The sequence below is a fragment of the Pagrus major genome, chromosome 8 (assembly GCF_040436345.1).
Source record: "Pagrus major chromosome 8, Pma_NU_1.0".
Classification (NCBI taxonomy): Eukaryota; Metazoa; Chordata; class Actinopteri; order Spariformes; family Sparidae; genus Pagrus; species Pagrus major.
In genome coordinates, this window is record NC_133222.1 from 14,062,432 (window position 1) to 14,076,200 (window position 13,769).

Below are 13,769 nucleotides of genomic sequence, written 5' to 3' on the forward strand. Positions count from 1 at the left end.
AATAATTTCATAGCTGATGCAGGCTAGCTTCTCCTCTCCATCTGTGAGCCTCGCAGATAAACAATCTAACACGCTGCAGCATGCACAAAAACTGAACACAGCTTAAATATTTTATAGAGGAACTTTTGTTTTGCCAGTACAACATAGTCCTGGAGTGTTTGATGAGATATTTATAATGTGTGGTAGCAGAAATTACCTCGACTTCTTAGATAACAGCATGTACCCACAATATGCCATCTGTGTCTACTAGTAGCCAAGAATTTTAGCATGTTAGCATCCTGATGTTAGCAACCTTCTCCAGCCCTAACTCAACGTACCTTTAAGCTGTCTCTAACTCCTACTGTCACCCAATCAAAGAGCAGATACACAGCACACTTGTCCTTTATACTGAGGCGCCAGCACAGCTGAAGACTCATTCCTGTTAACACACAGTCAAGTAGGCACAACATGAATACGTAATTTCAATATCAAACGGCTATTTATCGGCTAAAAGGTTGTTGACATGAAAAAGAGCTGAGAGAGAAAATGGGTGCATGGAAGGAAGGAAAAACTGATCCCCAGTGTCACACCAACAACATGATGAAACTGATTTGCCAACAAAACCAACAGCTATCCTCCAATGGATGGATCTGAGGTTTGCCTCTGTTGCTAACTCTGTACTTGTACTTATACCATTTCCACTGCTCCCTCCCCATGGTACTGCCAGCTCCACAAAATACTGTACACTGTGTTTCTGACCACAACACAAGATCTGTTCTTAGATTAGTGGTGGGGGATCTCCCGAGGGACTGTGAGCTGTTTTCTTACATCTTCTCATTTTGCAGCCCCTCCCCGCCTTCAACTGCCGTACAACATGCCTGTTTAAACTGGCGGCTGTCTGACTTTTTTCACCCACATGAATAAACAAAATCCCACCCTGTTTCCTTTTTGCATCCAGTGAATTTACTTCAGTAATGGATGCAGCACTTGGTTATTTCTCCTGGTGAGATACCTGAGTAAAAAGGACGTGTTGGGCCTTTGCCTGTTCAATTACCAAGATACTGGGGAGATGGAAGCACATCATAAAGCATTAATCTAATCCTGCCTACTTCCATGCCTCACATTTCCCTCTAGCTAGGTTACTTCTTTTCTATGCTTTCCCACTGACCCTGCTTTGCCTCAGAGACTGCTCTTGCACATCTAGCAGCTTCTTTCTGCCTCTGAATCTCCTCTTCCAACTGCAGTTGCTTTGCTCCATGTAGGTTGTACTATGTTTAGTCCAATATATATAACATATAACATATAACATATATTGTGATATTTACTTCTTGTAACACTTTCGACACTGGGTAAAAATATATATGATTCATTCGTTGGGGGAAACATCTTGAACTGTGGTCTGGGGAGTAGACCACACTGTAAGTGTGCAGCAGAATGTGAAAAACAGATTAAAAGGAGTCCAGCTTGGTGCCAATGATAAAGGAGGAAGACTTAGAGTTCTTGGTCTGAATCTCCGGCAAGCTGAGAGATTAGAGCTGAGGCTGGAAGAGAGTGAACAGGGTTGTCTTTGTCAAGGTTCACACATCAGCAAACACCCCACCCCGAAGCCCACAGGCGCAGGAAAAACAGGAGGAAGAAAAATACAAGAATGAAGGAGTTTAAAATGCGCAGATTTAGGTAGGGAAGGTAGTTAATTGTTGTTTCTCATGCCCAGGTCTTCAAATACTGATGCTTTGGGTTCGAATTTCGCCTTCCTGACCTTTAAACTGAAAATCTGGTTATTTAAGGGCAGGTGAAGAAGAATTAACTTCAGAGTCTGCATCAGGCCGATCTCATGCCTTGATATCTTGCTAAGAGCGATTTAGACGACCTCAGCTCATCAAAGACATTCTCATGTAAAGGCACACATTGATTTGTTCTGTATCCTGCTGACAGGCGGGTCACTGAGAGAACTGAGGGTACTGTATCTTTCTTTCCACTCCAACAGAAGATGAAATTAGACACGGCTGACACTGTTGAAGTCTCTGCTCTGCCTGGTGAGAATACAGTGGCTCACCAACATTCATGTAATTGCCGAGGGGGACAGGGTCCGCTCCATTAGATGAAATATGGAAATTTGTCACCTCCAGTGATCCTAATTTCCTTGACTAGTTTGTTCTTTGTTTTACTGAACATCCATCATGAGCTGCTGGTTAAAGAGAAATACACAGCGTACTTGGTTGTTATTACAAAACAAGCCCTTCTACTGACTTTGTTTCAGGTGTGTGTGCCTTCGGACACAAACAGGAGCCAGACTGACAGGATTTAAGGAACCAAGCTGACCTGCTGATTCCAGTGTGGCATAACATACGCCTGACTGAAGATTTCGCCCTTGCTCTCTGGGGATACAGAAGGGCAGCCGACTTCTCTTACACTTCCCTGCAGTGCTTTATCTATCAATCAGGATGTGTTCTACTTTGGAGCACAGTGAAAGCTAAAGGCAAAGTCAATATGATCGGCTCCTTCAAAATGCTATTTCAGGCCAGCGATGTCTTCAACGTCACTGGCTCAAAGCATTTTAGGAAATCATTCTGAGTTTGTATAAACCCTTACAGCGTTTCAGTAAAAGTGTGTTAAATTGATTTTCAAGTACTTTTTTCTGTGACTGTCTGAACTTTAGCGGCAGTGGGACATACGGTCAATGCCACAATAACAATAACACAGCATGTGGTGAAATGCACATACTGATGTTTACCAGTATTTTGGCTTTTGCTAAATCGATAGTCAGTTTGGTGCAGACTAAATCATCTCGACAACTATTGCTGAGATATCGTGCACATATTCATGTTCCCCAGAGGATGGATCCTACAATCTTCCTTGATCTCCTAATCTTTCCTCAGGTGCCAACGTGAGGTCAAACATTTAGTCAAAGAGATGGTATACACTAAGGCATTACTGATGGACTGTTGGCTTGTCCATGTCAAAACAAAAGAACCAATCACGATGTTTGCTTACGTACAATTTAATTGTCTTTTTTCATGTTATTTCAAGTGTATATATTCGTTAAAATTACATGTTGGATGTTTTCATGCCTCAGTTGAGAACTAATTCACTAATGTTAGTCTGGAGAGCTAATTTACTTGTTGGGCCACAGACTAAAGAAAATTAAGGCTTGTGTTTACCCCAAACTAGAAGTTAGTCTGAGATGTCCTTGTTGAGTAGATATCAGCAATGCTATAGCATCGTTGATATCTACTCAATGCAACACAGTGCATACAATAAGCACAGCAGAAACATCAGACAGTTACAGCTAAAAATGACAACAGAAAGAAAAAACAGTTTGCAGAATCAACTGCCAGTTGTCTACTATTACTTCATGGTGATTCGGTCTATACAACACTAAATACAGCACTAATTCTTATTTTGCCGCTGGTTTTTATCTGCCAGCTAAATATGCTAGCTCCAGATCTCCAGATTAGCATCATGATAGGCAGGTCTTCTTTTCTGAAGGATATGTAGCTTGTGAAAAACTGGTCCAATATTTACTTTGGTGACTTTGGGGCCAAAGAATCGGTGATAATGTCACAATCTTTTCTCTGTTTGCGGTGAATAAACTGATGGATGTGCCGCCAGTCTCCTAAAGGAGCAGGCAGTGGCAGAAATACACATGACACAGAGACAGGAAATTACTTTTTAAGTGTGCTGTCTGTGTCTGAGACCTATCTGGCATTCATGTTCCCCTCAGGGTGATTAGAATATGTTGTTTTACTTTGAACTGTGGCCTGATGTCCCTATGGATTTCACTATATCTTTCTGTTGCTGATGAGTCAGGAAGCAGTGGAATGATAATATTGTGTATATTGTTTTCTATACAGCTTGCAGCCTGGAACACAGCAGTGTGACACTGGAGCTTCCCACCCTGAGCGTGACGTCACAGGAAAATGGCCACCATGTAAATACAGTCTATTGTTGATTGACCCACAACATTTCATACAGCGCCATCATCAGGTCACAATTTGAATGTGTCCTATTTGCTTTATGACCAAAAAATACCTGGGCTACCTGCTGAGCACCAGCATGTTAGCGTTGTCATTGTGGGTATGTTAGCATTTAGCTAACCTAGCATGGCTGTTGTTATGTTTTACACTGAAATATACTGAAAGGACAATGTGGTGTGGAGTCAAACCTTTTGACAAAATATCTGCTTGCTAATGTTTAAGACTGAGTTTTTATCTAAGTCTGCTGAATTTTATTTGGGTATCCAACATGCAGCACATCTCTATTACTTCTCTATTACAGCTTTGTTTTATGAGTGTTTTGTTTGGTAAGTCCTATGTGGGGTTTATTATTTCTACATATAATATCCTGCCTAATGCATTGTTAAGGCACTCATGGTGCTTCAAAGGACCATTGAGGCACACACCACCTACACACCTACCTTCCAACAAAGTGGGTTGAAGCAAAAACTTTTTGATATGTCTGTAGAACTAACATGATTGGAATACAGGAGCATTAGTGAGGTAAGTTTTAATTATGCTCAAGTAAAATAAGGATTAAATAGATCGTCAGGCAAGAAGAGAAATGTATTCAGGTGCTGGCTGCCCCAGGGACACAGACGTTATTCACATTTCGCCATGAGACTGAATTTGAGATGTGAATAAATCATGTCAGCAAAAGCTCGAGGAGGAGGAGACAAATGACAGTGCGAGAAGATAGAGAGAATAAACTGTGGGAATTCGTAACGGGCCAAAGAAAGTTCAAGTAAAAAGCAGAAAAATAGCGAGAAGAGTGAATATTTCATTTTAATGAGCACGCTTCATTAGGGGGATTTGAGGACTCGTCAGAAAATAGCACAGAGAGCATTTCAAGGTTTTTCTCAGACAGAAGAAACATCTGCTACAAGTAACGACCCGCTCATTACAAAGACAATGAAAGCACCCCATAGAATAATGATTTGTGGCTTTTGAGACAAGATGCCCTGACCGCAATATGTGGACCGATATCATTAGTGTTCATAAAAACAGAAATAACATCATGATTCATATCGAATATATATCCATCCACAGGTGTAAACAGAAACATCCCAATTACCTTGAACACCGTGAAGCCCCCCAGTCTCCATCAGCAATAGAAAAACCTTCCAGGCAGCTGAAAGTGGGCCCAGGAGGAAGCAGGGGAAATGAAAATGCTGAATGGTAACAATAAGGATGCAATACTTTTGCACCAAAAAGGCCTGATTGCAGTAGGCAGAACTGATGGTCTCAGGCCTGCTTCCTTCATCTTGTGGTCACAAAGCCACCTTGTGTGGAAATGCCAAACGTTTTCTTGCACACAATAGTTCAGCGCCTGTGTATCCGTTCAGGGTCAGAAGCCTTCCTGCCTGACATTTTGATGGTGTAGGGGTAATTTGAAAACACAGCTCCCAGATTCACCATTAAGACTTATGTTGTTTAATAAATTATGGTTAACTGTCTTGATTGTTTCATTGATAGCCACCAGCTATAAAGAAATCAACACAGAGGGGCAGATTGTTGAACTGATCTCGCTAAATGGATCATAACTCTGCATGTTTTTCCCCGCGGCACTCTGAAATATCATTAAACCAAATGCAAAATAACCTATGATTGACTACACATATCAGACTGTAGAAATCTGTACCTCCAAGGTCTGCTGTCTGACTGCAGTCATTCGTCTCCTACAGAAATGTTGGCTTGTTGATTCTCATGGGAGATGGCTCCACTCTATTTCATTTTCACCCATTATCATGTATGATTTTAGTACTTTCACTGCAATTTTAACTTAAATTTTCAGCTTTCATGGGGGGATATGGGGAGATACGCTTATTTTCTTTCTTGCTAGAGCTGGTTGAAAAGATCGATATGACTCTAATCTGTCTGCTCAATAGGAATAGCTATCTTGGTTCTGCCTGAAAGCAACAAACTCCACTTACAGGCACCTCTACAGCTCACAGATAAACACACTATGTTTTGTAGAAGTGTCAAAACTGCAATTTAAAATTTGAAACATAATAGTGTTTGTTTCATATATGAAGAAATAGTCCTGCACATATGGATTAAAGAAACAAGATAGAACATTAATTGGTTAGTTTAAAGGGGCCGGTATAATTGATCAGTATAGCTTGTCATATGGTTGAACAGCTTCTGAAACTCCAACAATTTTCTCCGAACCCTGCTGGTGGTAGTTTCATATTTAGCAAATACAAGAGGCGCGTCAACCTTCTCATCTAGCCCTAAGCATGAAAGCGAATAAGCGTATTTTATATAATGTCAAACTATTCCTTTAAAGGTCCAGTGTGTCGGATTTAGTGGCATCAAGCAGTGTGGACGAAGCACGAAGAGGCGTAGAGGCAGCGTTTGGCTTGTTAATTCTGGGTTACTGAAGAAACATGGCTGTGCAACATGGCGGACTCACTCTGTAGACGACAACCTGCTCCCTCTGTAGATATTAAAGCTCATTTAAAGGTAACAAAAACATGATTCTTCATTTCAGGTGATTATACACTCATGAAAATATAATTATGAATATTGTATTCCGTTTCTGCCAAAAGGTGCTCTTAATCCTACACACTGGACCTGTAAATATACAGTGAGTGTCCTACCATGGTCTGAGTACTGTATGTGTTTGTGTGGGAGAATCTCTGAAACGGGTCACAGGAGTCCCTGGATTTGACAGAAATAACGAACTGTCAGACGATGTGAAACTTTGAGACGAGGGATGATTAAAAACACAAGATAGCTCTGTCTTTCTGGTGATTGTTGGTGTGATGAGCAACCTGTAAACTTTGGCCAGAAAAAGACAAAACCTCAGAGGTGAAAGCAGAAAGATGAAGAAAGCTCCAACTGTGTCTGTCTGGGAAATGAAGGCGCAGGATGATCAGAGCTGAGAACGGCTTCAGTTCATCTCTGCAAATACCATTTCATGCCTGCAAAGGTCATAAAGGACTACCAAAAGACAACTAAAGGGAACCAAAAAGTTTAGAAATGAAGAAAATCCAGTAGTCTCTTCATTGACTGACATTTCAATTACGTCTATCTGAACTACCCTCGTGGAATAAATCACACATTTGGGACTCCAAACAAAGACAATTATCTTCTTCAGAATCTCGTCACTGAAGCGACAGGAAGAATAAATGGAATCACAGGAGGTGATTAAAAAACTAGATTGTGTTGCTGCATTGCTACAAAGATCTATTTCTCTGGTAGTGGAGGCGGCACTATGAAAGCTTGAAACCCATATTCTAGCTAATATATCACTTTTCTGTTACATGCAGCTTACATTTTTCTTCTCAATTTTAAAAGAAAAACGTTGAATCCGGAGGCTGGTATTTTCCCTGACTGAGGCTGTACTCATGTTTGTTGCATTCCCTCATCTTTGAGTTTGGTTCTGCAGATCATGTGACCTATAGTATAGATCCAGTCCCTTCCCCTAAAGGATAAGGTCACCCAAAAATGAAAGTTCAGTCATTATCTATCCACCCCGATTTCAATGGAAAGTCAGGTGAAGCTTTGAATTCCACAAAACATCTTCTGGAGCTTCACCCACTTCAGACATGGTGCATGCTAACGCTATATCTTAGCAGCTGCAATGACGATTTCAGCTTTAAAAAGGGTGTAAATAATGTCTTTTTAAATCAAGTCGGGATCTCGGGGGCTTCCGGACACTTGGATTACGCCGGACGAGCTGCATGGAACTGATAAATATTTTTTTATCAGTTCATTTTTAATGTGAATTTTTTTATTTCTGGGTGAACTTATACTTTAAAGAATATAAGGTTTGAAAAACAGAGGGGGAGATGAATTTGTGATTTGAATTTCTGAGGTTCAGGAGATTTTTGTTCAAATCCTCTGGATGATATCCGGAATCTTATTATAACAATATATTATTTAGTTAAAGGATGTATGTCTTTAGGTAAACGGTAGATTGATTTTGATATGAGTTAGGATTACCCATAAATATTAAAAGATGGAAGAGATTTTAGTCTGCTGTGTTATAAAATAGTTATAAAACGAGACTGAATGTGTTCAGAATTGTACTAAAAGTGTGATTCAACCTTTCATCCACTGACGGGTTAAGATAATGTTTTGTCGTTTGTGTAAGACTTGCTCTCTCATGAGAGCAAGAATCCCCTCAGCGAACATGTCCTTGACCAAGACACTGAATCCCAGCCACTTCCTGAGGCTCTGTCTCCCACTGACCCTGCACTCTGACCTGCCTGCGGAGGGGCCAAGTGAAAAGAGCAGGAGGGCGGACAAATAAATAAATAATGCTAAAGACACTGCAGACATTCGGAGAGACGACAGAAAGGACGGAGGGGGTGCTGGTGTTGGTGAGGGGGGCAGTATGTGGGATGGAGGAGGAGGAGGCGGAGACAGACAGGCACCATACAGCTGACAATAGAGAGTGCTTGAAATAGATGCTGCTGCAATTTTAGCCTCATCTTAATGTGCTGATGTGTTAGATTGACAAAAGGGCAACGCCACTAAATAACAGCCAGGGACAGACAGTTAGACACTAATATAGAATATAACTTTGCTATTCAATCACACAATCAGCATGCTTTATTTTCTTTTCATGCATTTAGAAACTGTACATTTCCACTACATACTGTAATCACATGAGACAGAACAGTCACAGAAACACATGTACGCTTTCTTTCTTTATCACGTTGGAATGTATCAATTCAGCGCTGGCTGACGGATGGAACCAGAGATAGACCTGCTTCATGAAAAGTCATGAGGTGTTTTTCTGTGGTGCAGTCGGGAGTAAATTGAATTGCCTGGGGAAAGGTGAAGGAAAAGAATAGGCATGTCACTCAACAAGAGGCCGTCACTTCTTCTTTCTCGGATTTCCACGGACTGTTCCAGGCCTGGCAGGTGACTGGGTCAGACACGTGAGACTCTCTCCCAGTTCACCTGAGCTCGCCAACTGTTGCCATGCCTACAGGGGGGACGGATGTCGGTGTGTGTATAGATTGTGCCAACACCTGGTAATACTTGCATAGCATTCCTTCCTCTCTTCCTGCTGCTGTCAGAGCAAAGACCACACACCAAAGCGACTCAGTTCACTCATGTGCAACATCAGTGTGTACTAAACTGTGCAACAATGCCTGTACTCATCTATTATTTCTTGCTTTTGTACTGATGTTTCTTACTATTGTGCGATCCCCATTGTTGCTGTAGCTGTTGGACTGATAAGAGATTATCTTATTTTAGAGGGTGTGTATTTGCAACCCAATCACCAGAATAAATGTTGGTAAATTACTTTTCTGCAAAAACACAGATAAGTTAAAGCTTTACGTTTATTTATGTTGCAACTTTAGGTTTCTTTAGGTTCAATTTTCATTTTTTCTCTTGTCACAAGGCTGTGCTTGTGCTCTGTTTAGGTTTAGACACGAAAACCACTTGGTTAGCTTTAGGAAAACATATTTCGGCTTAAAATAGCTGTTTTGTTCGCCAAAAACGCGACTGTAGACGTTCCGAGGTCTCGTCAGAAACACCTCGTTTTGTCGCCACAAACACGGCTGCAGGTGTCCTGACCTCCTGTCTGTTTTTTGTTGTCACAAACACGGCTTGAATTTGTCCCAAGGTCTCCTTAAGAATATCCAGTGGTCACACTGTACGTCACACTTACAAATCTTGAAACGCAGACTTTAACTGTGACTGCTGGCTTGGCAGCTTTGTCGTCCACATCCAAAGGGGAAAGTCAGGTAACGAACATTTAATTTGAACATTATATGACACATTTTGTCGACATGTCACTACAGTAAGTAGTCTCTGACACATACAAATTTGAACATATGTGTGGTTTACAAGAAACATTAATGCCAACATTTTATCCTGGTGACTGGGCTCGTACTTGTGAGATTATTATGAGCACAAAATTTAAGACTATTGAATGACTTTTAAAGGGGCTCTGTGTGACAGTTTGCAGCAATTTACATGTATTAATCACCTTTTCTTGGCCACATGTGAGCAGATTGTAAAGTGGCATGACAAATGAGACCTTCCCTGCCCTCTCTTAGTTGCCTATACAAGCCTGTGGGCGATTTTTTAAAGTTGTTTAATGCTGCTGGACTGTTTCTTTGTGGAGGACTCGGGCTGGATTTTCCATGACAGTCCAAAGGATGTGACCATATGCAGGTTCTCCAGTGTTTCGTCTCAATGCCTCTCTCCGCTCCGCTAACACAGAGGCTACACAGAGCCTCTTTAATGCCTAATATTTCGAAAATCAAATCAAGACTTTTTGAGGGCGTGCAGACACCCTGTGTAACTCATAATTACAATTTTAAATTCTGGTTCATGTGCAGGCTGAGAAAGGACACGGGTCGTTCTTTGGCTTTCATATTTGTTCTGAAGAGGAAAAAGTTTGAAAATGTTTTTCTAATCAAGATGGTTTTACAAACTTGGAGAATTTTGATGAAATGTGGTGCAAAACTAGGACTACGGCCTTCATAAAAAGATGACATTACCCCAAATTCTTACCTAATTATCCAGAAAGACGGGTTCCTTAATTCTCTAGCAACACCAAGAGAGCACAACATAGTTGAGTTCAAGCATTTACTTCCATTAATGCTCCCACAACATGCTTGTTGTCGAACACAGTCTGGAACTTGAGCTATGAAGTAATTGGCTGTACTCTAATTTGGGCCTGTGCTCATTAGAAGGCATATACTCATTAACAGTATGACAGGACGACATCTTCCTCCAGAGAGGGCAGAAATCACCTCGCAGTCCACTTCACCAGCTTGCCAGCAGGCAGCAGAGAGGTTCCTGCTCATGCATAACAATCGTGTTAACGGCAACTATGTGCTTTGAGAGGTAGAGCAGTTGCCATCCTTTTTTATGAACAATGTATTGATACTTAAGTACTTAGGTTTACACATGGGGATTTTCTACAAACCTCTTGAAAATGAGAATTGGATATCTATTAGTATCCTAGCAGCAGAGCACAGGAGGTCCTCTGTGTGTTCCAGGTTTATTATATCCAGACAAAAGTAATACGAGTCATTTATCCTTTCGTATTATCAGCAAATCCGACAGACCAAAACACCAGCAATGATTTTATCCCACAGAGAAGTTTTGTTTGTGCAGCACGTCTTTGTTGTCCAAAAATGATTAAAAACACCTAAAAGAGCCGTCATGTTGTACGGGTGACATATTCTTTTGAGTGTGTGGTTTGAACAGTGTGTTTTACCTTTCAAAACTACAGATTAGGGGCATGTGATGGATGAAAAGGCAGATTTTTAGTGACATCTAACTTCACAGGTCCCCAAACGTCGATAAGCTGTTAAATTTGAATAACATAAAGCACCCCATTTAACCATTTTTAGAATGTAAGAGTTATCAGCTAAGATTTTGAGCTAAAACATCAACTGATTAGGTCTTGTTGGCTTACTATAAATACAACATTTCACAAGCTGAATGGGCTCAAATCAGCGCGTTTGGCTGATCTCGAGCCAGGAGGTAAAGGTTGGCTCGGGCCAGATTTTCACATGGAAGAATGAGGATTGAATTGGCGCCTGTTCCCAGCCCGGGAGCAACTGCAGTCTGTGCTGCACGGTCACCATTACCTCCCAAAAAAATACAGAAAAAGAGGCTTTGATGTTCAGCGGCCTGCATTAAATGGTGCAGTATATCAAAATCTCAAAGTAAACATGAAATCGCTAAACCTAACACAAGGTCAACGACAAATCGAAAAAGCTCCAAGTTAAGAAGAGTGACATTTTGTGGCATTAAGGAGACAGAAGCCTGAGTGGGAGGCTTGCTGCCAACCATCTGCTCGAACGTCTCTGACCTCTGTGAGTTTATGTCATTCCACTTTCCATCCTGACAACAATGATGAGAGATAAAAGCACGCAATCTAAAGGAGAGTGCTGCCTAGTAAAGCAAATGAGACCCACTTGCCCTACTTACTGCGCTGCTTTGAGAAGAAAGGCACGAACAAATGAGATGAATGTAAGCCTAGTCTTTATAGTTGGATGAGTTTAGATTCTCCTTAATTAAATATTGATTTTAAAAGCAAATAGCACCCTCTATTGCCTGGCCCTCTCCTCCTAATCTGCCTGTTTATTTGTCTTTGAGAGCACCATGGGAATGGAACAATATATTACCGTAAATCAACCTGTGTTATTTTCCCCAGAAGCTTACTGTCGCTGTAACTCGAAGGCTTCTCAGCTAAAAGGCGAGGCCGCATCCTCCGAGTGATTCATCACTGTACACTGCCATGCCCCTGACATGGTAATTTAGGGATTTGACTCTTTGCATATCCCTCTGAGACACAGTGCATCTCACCACAGCAGCCACAAGAAGTCCGTAGGGGTATCTGATTATGTGAGGACATTTTGACAAGTAGATACCTTCGGGGACTCATGGGATCACTAATGAAGACCCTGCACCTTTATTTAGGGACGCCCCATTAGCAGCCGATGTACAGTAGCTGTCTAGAGCGCCGTACTTCATCACGTAAATTTTATTCCTTAATAACTATGTGACAAATTGTTCCCTGCCAACATACTATAAGTCATTAGCTCATTTAATTTGATGGTAACAAGTCTGGAAAAGCTTGTAGGAGCCTATCTGACTTTGAGAGAGAGTACTGGACGGACAGGGAGGGGGGGATTTAATTATCCTGAGTCTTAAAGCTCCCATCGTCAAAGACATGTCTAGTATCCCGCCTTCGTGAAGGGAGAAAGAAAGGACAACCCACAGAGGATTTCTGACTACCTATCTTGACTGTCCTGTGGCTGCAAGTGTGAAACTGTTGCCATGGTTGACTGGTGCACCTGCAAGTTTGTCTGAAATGCTGCCAAATGAAAGCCTGTCAGAAAGGAGGCAGACATTTTGGTGTTATTAGTTTGAACTATGAAAAAATAATTGCAGGTGTTGAATGGACCTTAAAAAGCTCTTGTGTACAAGCGCAATTAAGACTTTTATTCAGTCCCGTTCAAAAGTACTTCAAGTACATTTATTACCATCATTCCTGCAGATTTGGACCCTTTGAACTCTGCCAGTCTTCTACATTTGTAATTTTGCTTATTGTGATGTTATTTCCTTGAGTATCTCCAAATGCTTCATATCCATGAAACCTGTACAACCTTAGCTTAAAGGATATTTAAGTCAATAAACAATTATAAATTATTAAAGTATTGAAATTATGTCATAACTAAAAAAAAATCAAAATCAAAAAATGGCATCAAATCTTTATTGAATAAAAACACAAATATCAATCCAACAGATTTCTAAATGTAGAAACATGAACAAACTATTTTTTTAAGACTCCTAAAAGATTATTTAAGTCAATAAACAATAAAAGTGTTACAATTATGTAATAAACAAGTAGAATATAAAACTAATTTTCAATTGACATTTTTCATCAAATTTTACTGAATTAAAAATCAAAACATATTGATCCCAAAAATGTCTTAATGTAGAATCATGAACAAAATATTTCTCAACACTCAACATTTTATTTGAACTACATACATATTTCAGTGTTTGAGATATGCTCATTTTTAAGAGCAGTGTACAGAGGCGTTTTGATAGTTCCATCTGCAACAGAAACAGTATTGCACAGGTATTTTTGCTTATTGTGATGTCATCTCTTGGAGTATCTTCATATGCTCAGTTTGCTCACAACTACAATATACACTATACAATATATACGGCCAGCTGTCTCTTAACCTCCGGTATGCAGGTGCTCTACCAGTCATCCAGGAGTTTATGTCAAAAGCCACTTTGATCCTTCTCAGTGACGTCAACCACACAGACCGCTCGTCAGAATAAATGAGCCTC